The sequence below is a fragment of the Emys orbicularis genome, chromosome 3, assembly GCF_028017835.1.
Source record: "Emys orbicularis isolate rEmyOrb1 chromosome 3, rEmyOrb1.hap1, whole genome shotgun sequence".
NCBI lineage: Eukaryota > Metazoa > Chordata > Testudines > Emydidae > Emys > Emys orbicularis.
In genome coordinates this window covers 52455022-52467305 of record NC_088685.1, presented here as the reverse complement: position 1 = coordinate 52467305, position 12284 = coordinate 52455022, and positions in this window count along the sequence as shown.

Sequence of the window (12284 nt, the reverse complement as noted above, 5' to 3'; positions counted from 1 at the left end):
TCTTCATGACTCAGCCCTCTGGCCAGGTCATTCTACACCACTGATACTCAGACTCAGGCTCAAGAGCCACAAGTGACTCGTGAATGTGTCTCCTATGGCTCTTTGCAGCACATGATATTAAAACACTGTCTGATTTAACTATTAACCAATCTAAGTTATTAACCAATCAGGATGCTTTTACTGTCATTAACCAATTGTAGTTGATAAAATAATAATAGTAGTTCAGTCGTGCTATGAGAATAATTATATATAAAAACTAAATATTTCCCATCATACTGTTTAAATATGAATATATAGTACTATAGTAAATGAAACAATGAATTCACACTCTGTGGCTCTTTTGGGTAATGTTGATCACTAATTTGGCTCCTGAACCAATGAGGTCTGAGTATCACTGCTCTACATGTTTCTCCCTTCCAGGTTACCAAAGTCATCATTCAGCAGTCCTAGGCAGTTTTCCCATTCACTGCCTTGTAGTGCCACTCCCTTAGTGGCTGGTAAGGGAACCCAAGCCCAGCCTCTACTCCACGTTTCAGCTTAGGGACTCTCTATACAGCAGCCAAGGTCCAGTCCCTGTACCTTGCTGCCTTTCCCTGCCTCTTCCAAGGAGTGACTTCAGACTTCTCCCTGCTTCCCCATCTGTTTCCAATTTCCTGTCTATTGTAGAAACCCCACCTGTCCCTCACAGGTGAGCTTCTCTCTAATTAGCTGCCTCCAGACTAAAGCTCTCCCATTTGCAGCCTAATTAGCTTATTGGCCCACCTGGCCAACTCAGCTCTTGCAGGGCCACTGTGGGAGCATATCCCCTCACAGAGGGCCACTTTTCCTGCTTTTAACAAACAGATAGACACAAAGGGGAGAAGAGACAGGATAGTGAAGGTGAAGGAATATGGCTTTTTGTTGATATCATGATTCCAGCTGGCAGGTCATGACAACATGCCAAGTTTAGTACATTAACTTCTGGTTCCACACTTTCCTGGTTTATAGTCCTTGAGTTATATTGGTAATGCAATTTTGTTTAGACTAATTCAGTCTTTGTGATTTTCATTTTTGCTAATTTTTACAAACAACTAATTTTACAAATAGTCTGAGTTGGACTTCTGTTACCTTTTTCCCCATCAACATTTGCTAAAATTTGTTATTATGTGTAACTAAACCATTTTACAAATTTCCATCCACTTTCCCACAGTTAGGCTCACAACTGAGGTAGGCCTTCTAGGCTCCAGGTACAGCTATCACAGTTCAGGGCGAATGCAGCTGTATTCCTCCTCCATGGGCCAGTAAGGGCTTCCAAAATCACCTCTCTTGGGCAGAGACACGTGTCTCACTCCATCCTGACAGGGGTATTTCCAGGCTGCACAGTTTGCTGCCTACACTGTAAGTTTCCCAGAAAAGTCAGATTACCTAAGCAGGCCTGCTTTGCTTTCTCCTCAGAGCCTATAGGCAACATAATTGCCCACAGTTAGAAGTTACCAAACAGCTCTTTCTGAACAAGCACATTTATTCTTAAAGAGAGAAAACACATTAAATACAACAAAAGACCCTACATGCATGCTAATAAACTTACCAACATTCACCCCTCTCCCCAACTCTACCCAGGGATTTTTCCATTATTACAATTTTGTAACACCTATTGCTCAGAGCAGGAACCCCCATGAATCTGTGAGTTACTCCTTTTTGACACTTGGGCCTTTGATCCTGGGACCAGTTATCAGCAGACAATGGGTTTCTCCTCATGGCTTAGCTTCAAAAGATTGGGTCTGGAGGTAGGAATTTGCATTCCCCTTCTCCCAAGTATTTCCCAGGAAATCCGTGCAACTAAAAGTTCATTCTTGTCTGGCACAATGAGATCTTTGAAGCTCATAACACTTCACAGGATTTACGTATCAGAGGGGTAACCGTGTTAGTCTGAATCTGTAAAAAGCAACAGAGGGTCCTGTGGCACCTTTAAGACTAACAGAAGTATTGGGAGCATAAGCTTTCGTGGGTAAGAACCTCACTTCTTCAGATGCAAGAGATAGAGACATTATTGTGGGATTGTACGTAAACATTTGCATCTTTAACACAATGAACTCCTAAGGTACTTAAATTTAACTTAATAAGGCTTGTCCAGGATATTGCAGTACCCCTCTTGCTCTCAGGTCTTCAGCTGCCTGCTTCACTGCTCCCGCCATTCTTCTCCTCTTTAATACAGCTAAATAGATACTGTATTTTATTTTTACCCCAGAGATTACTACATTTCAGTGGTGGGTGCAACAAATTGAATATATTTACAATAAAATTCTCTTCTCTGAATTATGCTACAAACAGGAGGGGGGAGCTTTATCATATTTTTTAAGCTATGGGATCCTTCTGAATGAAAGACACTAGGGGCTTGATCTTGCACCTTTTGAAGACAATGAGTACATGCAGGATCATACCTATGTCAATATAAATCATTATTACTGACGTCAATAAGAGTTATTTGTGGAAAGGTTAATTGAAACACAAGTACTTGGCATAATTTGTGTAATCTCATCATAGGTGCATATGTGCAATATATGTCTTCTTTATAATGCTGTTTCAATATACAATCATTTATTAACATAGCTAATAAGACCTTTTTATCTCTATTTATTAGATTTCGATTACTTATTTGTAATCATAGACATATATGTATTTCAAACGTTATTAATATTGAATGAAGTAGTGCCAAGGTCAATAACGTAGCTCTGATCATTAATGCAATTCACTACTAACTGCTCAAAAATATTCTGTGTTAGTGTGTTATGGGCTTATTGGCACTATTTTACAAGAGTATAATGGAACTTTGCTCTACTCTTTAGTGATGTGTGATTGAGTCTTACACTAACACAACATACAAAGACTCAGCAAACACTACAGGCTAACATCTATGCATGAGGTCAGACCAATGCAAAAACCTCAAACACATTTACAGGTGGGACAGACAAGATTATCCAGGGCCATTGCAGGCTGTTGTATCCCTGCTTTGTGCTGTTCACATCTTTCATATAAAGTGTTAGTGTGCCTTGGTTCAAAGTGGTTAACATGACAAATCTGCTCTCTCATGGGCTGTTGCTTCTCAATTATTGGGTTCAACCTGGTATGCTTTTAAGTTTGACTTCAGTATATCTTTATATCATTTGTACTAGCCACATAAAAACAGATTCCTTGCTTTAGCTGACCATAAAAGATGTCTTTGAGTATTCTCAAATTAGTCAGATGAATGAGATGCTCAGACCAATGTGGCTGATCTTTTATGAACATGCTTTGAATGCCAGACATCCAACAATGATTAAGGATTTTGATAGTGCGAATTTTGTCTCATCACTTGACTCTGATAACAGACCAAAGACAACACATATGGAAATGATCAAGTTCCTAATGAGGCAGCGATATCTTGTCCATGTCTCACAACCATATAGAAGCATTGTGAGCACAACTGCATGATAGACATTTATCTTAGTGCTTATTTTGATGCCCCTATCATTCCATAGGTGGTGTGACAGCATTCCAAATACAGAGCTGGCCTTGGGCATGCAATAGGTAATCTCATAATGAATTGAGGCATTCTGTGGCAACATATTTCCTCGTAGCAAAACATATCCACGGAATTGAGAAAAGTATTGCTGATCTTAATAATTTGGTAGAGATGCACATCCCGCAGCATGGGTTAATATAGTACTTCAGTTTTCTTTAGGCTGATTGTGAAACCAAAGTAATTAACTGCCAGAGTGAAGTCATCAGTTATAAGTTGACTGTCATCAATCGAGTGACCAACCAGTGCACAGTTATCTTCATGCAAGGATGGAAACTGCAGATTCAACAACTGCCCCTTAGTGTGGAACTGGATAAATACTCTTCTGGCTAATATCACAAAACACATCCATACCCATAGCTGGAAAAAACGTGTGTGGGAGCCAGCATGCAACCTTGTTTGTGCCATTGGTGATCTGAAATAGATCCAATAACTTGCTATTTTCCACCACTCTGGCCATCATCCCATCATGGAAGGACCGAATGACAGAAATAAACTTAGAGAGACAAGGTGGGTGAGGTAATATCTTTCATTGGACCAGTTTTGGTTGGTGAGAGAGACAAGCTTTCGAGTTACACAGAGCTCTTCTTCAGGTCTGTGAAAGGTACTAGTAGTGTAACAAATAAATAAAAGATTGAACCAATAGTTTAGCAACTAAACTAAACTAAAAGTTTAGCAACTGCTGAGATATCTGTTAAATTTTGCATATAGCTGTGACAACCTTAGTACCTTTTACAAACCTGGAGAAGAATGCCGTGTAGCTTGTAAGCTTGTCTCTTTCAGTAACAGAAGTTGGTCCAATAAAAGTTATTACGTCACCCACCTTGTGTCTCTAATATTCTGTCACGGACACAGCTACACCGCATACAAAAATAAACTTTGCAGGGCACCCAAAGAGACCCTCCCGATTTTTTGCCCTGAAAATGTTTCCAGGCTGTCTCAGCATCCACTGAGGATTCTGTAACCAAGGAAAATGCTTCCATGAGTTTCTGTTGGAACTCAGATTGTTTGTCACAGTTTTCCAGGCTTGAAATATTGATTTTCTTCACTGGCTTGAGTCTCTGTCTTTGTTGCTAGCTATGGTCAGATCAGCAGAAAGTGCTTCTCATGACATGAGTGAGCCTGACATTGTGGCGATCTCTTCGTTGTACAATAACATAATCAATCATGTGCCAGTGTTTTGAACAAGCGTGCATCCAGGTCATTTTATACTTGTTGGCCTGTTGAAAGACTGTGTTGGTGATGCCTAGGTTGTACTCAGCACATTTGGAAAGCCATTCAAGTTTGCATTACCAACTAGGTGATGTTCTATCATGTTAGCCCATGATACATAGTCATGACCAACCCTGGCATTAAAATCACCTAAAATGATCAGCTTATCATTACATGGGATTGCCCTGATGACACTATGCAAGGTTTGATGAAAGTCCTCCTTATCCTCATCTGGATGGATCACTGTCAGTGCATATGCACTGATGGCAGAAGCATAACAACCTTTAGCAAGACTGATATAGAGAAGCACAAGTCTGTTGCTAACACCTTTTGACGGTGATTTAAATTTGCAGACAATCGAAGAATGGATAGCATCACCACATCAAATCAGAGCATCTGCCTTTATCCTCAGATTTGCCAATCTAGTTAAAGGTGTAACCAGCACACACTTCTGCTAGCTGCGACTTGCCAACAAGTCTTGTCTCACCGAGTATCTATATTGCAGTATCTATATTGTACCAAGCCAATACTCTATATAGTGGCTCTATACTCAGATCTGGAGCATCTGTTGAGTGTCCAAACATTCCAAGTTGCAACATTTATTTGAGTCTTCTTTGTACTTAGATTGCAGAAAAGCTAGATGACCAGTCAGATGTGGCACTCTGACAGACGTGGTGATATGTACTGTATATGGATCTATATAAATGGGTGAAATGTTAGCCCTACTGCAGCCAATTGGAGTTTTGCCATTGATTGAATTGAGGCCAGGATTTCACCCACTGTGTTTAACATTATATACAGCTTTGCTAGGTATAAGACAACCATATTGGTAGTAATACAGGAGCAATATGGTTTTAATATAAATGTTCTACATCAAGCCTGGGTAACTCTAGTTAAGACCGATAAAACAGGCATTTTACCAGAATACTATAACTCTGCTTTTTTACTGTATCTCAGATATCTTAAAACCTTCTCGAACCGTGGTTCTGGTGTAATAGGAGTATGCACAAATATATTTTAAATATATCTGAAGCAACTGCCAATTTGGAACTAGAATCAGCATTAACCCTTGAAAGAATTAAAAACCTGCAAACAGTCTTGAAGGAGGATCAAATGTAAAAAAATTATATCCTTAAATGAATATCCTCCATCTACACTTTCAACTAAATCCACTACTGCAAAATTAGAGCTATTTTCCAATGTTTTGATTTTCCTATGTAGGAAAATTATCTTTTATTATATCTTTACTTCAGTTTTTATTACTTTCTGGTTCATTTTGAATTTTTGTGAGTAGTGTTAGTTAATAATTTTAATATAATTTGTTTTCTCAACTTTGCCCATCAATTATGATCAATAAAAAACCACAAACAACAAGAAAAACAGTATGAGTTTTCTCTTCCAATTGTTAAGAACATGTAAAAGATGTTTGAGCCATTCCTAGAAGAAGCTCTTTTGGAAGACTCTACATCTATATTATTTGACAACTTCTCCATAGAGTTACATTGTCAAAGAGAGGATAGAGGCATAGACACAGCTCATGCACATTCCATTATCCCTTTAAAGTGCCACTAACATTAGAAGCAGAAATAATTTTACCAAGTGTTTCTCAACCTGCGTTCTGCTGCCTCTTACATCGTCTCTTAGGAGGTATTTTTACATTCAACAAATTATCCCAAATGAGCCTAAAACACAAGTACACTCTCACTAGCAATTCTTCCAGACTGTTTTAAATGTCATAAGAGATGAGAATTTTCTTCCTTAGGAGACTGAACCACAGCTTAAAACATTCCACTGTTGGGACATTTCCCCAGATATTTACCCTCCATTTTCCCCTTATTTAATTTAAGCCAACTGCTTTTAGTTATACCCTTTTGTACAATCCTAAAAAATCCCTCATATTAACACCCTTTAAGTGTTTGTAGGCTCTTACCACACCCATCCCTTATTAATATCATAATCTATAAAGAGCTAGCTCATTTAGGCCCAGATCTAGCAAAGCTCATACTTATTTTTAAGCATATGAGTAATCCCATGTACACTTTAAAATGTGTTTTGCTGGATAGGATGCCACATTCTTCACCCTTAAGTAACCCAATCATCCACCTGCTCATTTTTATTGCTCCTCCTGAATTCCCTTCAGTCTGTCAGTATCTTTTTTGGTAATGTGGGGTCCAGAACTGAATACAATATTCCAGGTGTGATCACAGCAATGTTGTATACACTGGGACAGTTATTTCCCTGCTCTGTGACAAGAAGTCTGTAAATGCAAGCCAAATTTGCACTGGCCTTTTTTTTTTTTTTTTTTTTTTTTGCTGCCTGTAACAATTCTTAGGGTACTGAGAGTCACTTGTTGTTACCCCCTGCAAGGGAGACTTATCATAGAATATCAGGGTTGGAAGGAACCTCAGGAGATCATCTAGTCCAACCCCCTGCTCAAAGGGGGACCAATCTCCAGACAGTTTTTTGCCCCAGATCCCTAAATGGCCCCCTCAAGGATTGAACTCACAACCCTGGGCTTAGCAAGCCAATGCTCAAACCACTGAGCTATCCCCCCCACTTGTGCTTAACTGGTTATCTGCTCTCTGACGCTACCAGCCAATTAGCCACCCACACACTCACCTCTGAGTTATGCCAGCCCTTATTTTGTCTTGCAGGCTAACAATAGTTGTGCCTCCCTGTCACATTCTGGGATGCAGTCCAGACCAGTGAGGGGTTGTGTCACTGCCTTCCCTGTAACCGTGGGTGCCTGAAATACTCTGCTACTGTGGCTCACAGCCTGGACACCAGCAGCCAGCAGACAAGCCTGCACTGAGTGGTCTGTGTGTTAAGCCACTTTGGCTCAGCACTCTGATTCCAACAGCCTGCTTGTTACATCCCAGCCAGACTCTGGTATCTAACAGCTTTGTGTACTACCAGCCATGTGACTTCAATGCACTCGCAGTCCTGAACTTTCCCCAAACTATGTGCTCTGCAATATCCAGCCCTTTTCTGGACCATTCAGAGGAATAATAAGGTTTGTTTGCACCTTTAAAGAGTCAATACCTAGTGGCTTGCCACATTAACTGGAGTGAACAATCACTTCAATTAAAATATAGCACTGCATTTATTTAGATTAAAATAAAACAAGTTTATTAACAACAGGACATAGGTTAAGGAAATAAAGGTAGATAATGTCACAAACAACTAAAAGTGAAAAACATGCATCTAAAAGGCTAAAACTTAAACAGTCTTTGTTTAAGATGGTTTCTCTCACCAGTCACTCCTTGTCCAGTATTTCTGACTGTATCTCCCTCAGGACCTGCCACAGAAGAACAGGATGCTAGTTCTCCTTAGGTGAAAGATAACTTGGGGTTCTTTGCCCTCTTTTTATAGTGCAGTGAACCTTTGAAATGGATTCTTCTGAAGGTTACCACCCAAAAATAAAGCTAATTCAACATGTGAGAAAGGCAATATGGAGTCTGGTGATGAAGAAACTTGCTGGTTTCTTCAACCACAGATGTTTGTTAAAATGCAAACTGATTTGTTCCTGCCCTCTCTGATCCAATTGAATGGCCACGTGACATGTGACTGCTAATCGGTTCTGATTACACCTGGCTGGAGGTGTAGGCTTGTCTTTTTCTGCAAGAAACTTGTTTACTCACACATGTTTCCTTCATATTTGTGTGCTCCCTTGGGTGTTAACCATACATACACCATGCAAGAATATTAATGATCAGTGTGATAGTTTTCCAGTGATACCTTACATCACACCTATCAGATACAGTTTATGACATTAATGAAGTGGGGTACACTGATCTGGTCATGCCAGCTGAAACTCACTACCCAATAGCAGTGAGCCCCTTGCCCTCTTCCATTCAGATACTATTAGGGTCACACCCCAGTCCTCAAGTCCCTTTGAAGCTTTCCCCTATAGTGTCCCAGCCCCTTATCTGCTGAACACTCACAGAAATACAAGGTAAGCTGTCCCCACGGGAACAGTGTATATGCCAACTTGTATGATTCAACTCAGAACCAGCGCCTTGCAAATATATCACTTAGATATATTTATCATGAAAACAAGGATAAGTTTATTATCAAAGGTTCAAGAGATGGTGAGTAATGATAATACGACCAATGATTACATATAAAACAAAATCATAACACACTTTATAGAGACAACAGTCTAACCTCCTGCTTAAAGAAATCATATCTCACCCAGTCTTCTTTTCTAGCCAAGGCTGGTTATGATCTTGTTTTCATGACTGTAAACGCACTGTCAGTTTAGTTCCTAGGTGCAGGGTGATGGAGTGTCTTCTTTGTTACCCAAACATAGGCCAGGAAACCTTTGAAGTGTATCTCCAGTTAAGGTTCTCTTCCACCACAGTGTTTCTATACCTGTTAGTTCCTTTCTGAAGTTCTTACAATCCATCATTTGCATTGATCTTAGATGGATGATCCATTATGAATGAAACAATACTTAATTTACATGTCAACAGAGAGGCCAGTGAATAAACTTTGGGTGTCTGACAAAAAACTGTTTGTCAACTCTGCCTTGATACAGAATTTAGAGCAGATTTTCAGTATATATACCTAACTCCTTACATAATATCTGTACATACATTTCACAACAATATTAATGACATTCTTTGGTGAACCAGAATGTACATCTCAGAAACAGGACATTCTTGTAACCCCCCTGCCATCTGTCATTAAGGGGTTCTTGAGTCGCATTGCCATGTTGCATTACAATCTTCTCCTGTCTATTTCAATGTTCTCTATTGACCAACTGTTTTGCATCATTAGTGGTTTTTACCTCCCATTGGATATCTGTATTTTGGATTATTTTCCCCTCAGAATTATTTGTTTGCATGTTTTCAGGATGAACTGCATTTTCTTGATAATGTGACAGGATTCAGAAGGGAGATCTTCTGTATTCACAGTGCCCTGAAAAGTTGATCCCGGGAAAGAAAGCCCACTTTCCATGAATCTACTGCAGGGGTTTATCCAGGAGAAGAAGTTATTCTGTCACCTAAAATTACAGAAACCATAAAGCTTGCTGATCTTTCTTAGTGCCACTTATCGAATACCAAACACAGTGCATCAATATTAACATTACACATGATTGACTAAGCAAAGATCATCTCAGTAAGAAATGTTTTGACCGCTCTTGCAACCCTGCCAACATCAAACCCTAAAAAAAACCCTAAAAAAAAAATAAAAAATATGAATTAGTGAGGTTCCATGCTTGTAGTCTTTCAAAGACTTTGGATCAAATTTACTCAGTTTACAAATATAAGGATGGTTGTAAGGGCCAGCTTTTAAAACTCCAACTGGGAATTGTAAATGAAGGTGTGTTCTTCCTGGCTCTTGCGTTATCTCCTATAATTAAGTTTCTATAGGTCAAAACCTGCTCTCAGTTACACCTGTGCTCCTGATTTTTCATTAATGAAAAAACACAAGACAAAATGAAGACAGAAACCAATCCTGTAACTGGAACTTAAACATTCATCCTCCTAGTGATGTATGAACCACAGAGGAATCCATCTCCGTTCTCAGTAGCCGAATGGGTTCTACAGGGCTAACCAGTAAGTGTAATTGGATGCAGTTTACAATTCTCACAGATAAGTGGGAATGTACAATGATGCATGTAACTAACACGTCTTAGGCTGCAGTCTTAGATAAGTAGAAAGATGACAATAGAGAAAGCAGGGTTTTATTATATATTAGGTTTCTTTTTTCTTTAAGGACTACAAATGAGCCTGAGCTGCAAAACTTCAAACTCCAGAAAGTTGTGGAAGTTCAGATGAGATTTTTGATTCTTACCCAACTCTAGTTGCAACAGATTTCATTTTATTTCTGGGAAAAATAAATCTGGTTTTAATTTGTTTAAATAGATATGTACTATACTGAAATATTTATAGAAGAAAAGAAGTAAAATAAAAACACAAAAGCTAAACAGCCAAATACCCAAATATGAAATACAAAGTAGTATACCTTCAAAATACTAAAGATGATAGAAAATGTTGCAAAGTCTACGTAAGTCCTTACTTACATAGTAAAATTATTTATTTTTACATCTGTTTATAGTAATTGACAAATAATAAATATAAGACAATGCAGCCATATATAATGTTTACTGTCCAAGCCATGCTGTCTCTGCACTGTCTTCCACCTTAGCTCCACCCACTGCCTCAAAGCCCTGGGCTGGCTTGAAGCTGCCTTTGTGCTGAATCTTTGGAGAAGGTATCAGTGGCCTACAGAAGTAGGGGTGGAGGGGAGAGAATTGGCTACAACACATCAAGCTACTCACAACTACCAGAGGCAGTCTGAGGTTGGGACTGTTGCTAAGACATCCTGGGAAGAATCTTACTAATATTGTTAATTTATAAATTGTCTTTCTCAAGTTTATTCTGTTGTCCCCCATATATCTTCTCTTACCCTCACACCTCAAATAAAGTTATTTGATTTAAACCCCTTGACTCAATACTTGAGAATGGTGGTATTGCCTATCGGGGTGCCCAGGGTGGTACATATAGTTTCCCAGGAGTCTTTGACTTTAATACCATCTAAAAGATGGTCAAACAAGGGGAGATTTCCTTGTAAAAGTTCTCTTCTGCTAAGGGGAAAGGGAACAAAAAATGTGAAAATAAAAACCTTACTTAATACTTTACATTTCAAATATTTTAGTTGTTTTTCCTTCTTTTCTCTATCTTTAATTAAAGGTTAAAGGAATTGTTAATGGTGTGGTTGCCATGGTACTAAGCAGACTGAAGTCTCTGGGTACCAAACCACAAACCTTGTTTAACACTGTTCAGTGTTGGACAGTGACTGGATTATAGTAACATGCTTGGCACATTTATTCCATCTAAATTAATACAACAGCTCCCCCCTTTCTAGGGCTTCAGCCACAGGGCTTACATGACAAGGTTTTCCAAACAACTTTAAGAAGATACCATAGGATTTTTGCTAGGGGACTAATCTTCTATTACTCAATGAGCCAGGTTTGATCATGAAATATATTCTAATTATATCAATGCATTTCACAGATATAAAGATAGAAGGGGAAAATCAGCCCTGCTATAGCTCTGTTTTCCCCAGAAGTTGCTTGATTTCCACTGTCTTCTCATTGGCTCTCAAGCAGGTTCTGAGTCTCCTCGGTAAATAGGGAGACTTAACAAAAATAAGAGTGAGGTGCTCTATCGTTACACACTCCTGGTCTCTGCTGGGATGTTCCAGTCCATGGTTGGAGACCAGAGAGAGCAGGGTGAGTGTGTGGGTAGGGGGTCTCACACCATTTCTGGTTTGATGACCTTTAGAAGGATGTGTAAAGTGTACATGGGGTGGCCACTCACACATCTTTAAAATACCGGCCTCCAGGTACTTCCAAGAACGGCACTGGCCCACCCCAATCTGCGTCCCCCTGCTGGCATGACCTCGCATTCATGGTGTGTGACGTCACACCAATGGGGATGGAATGATGAACTCTTCAAAATGGTGACAGGTTTCAGAGTGGTAGCTGTGTTAGTCTATATCAGCAAAAAGAATGAGGAGTACG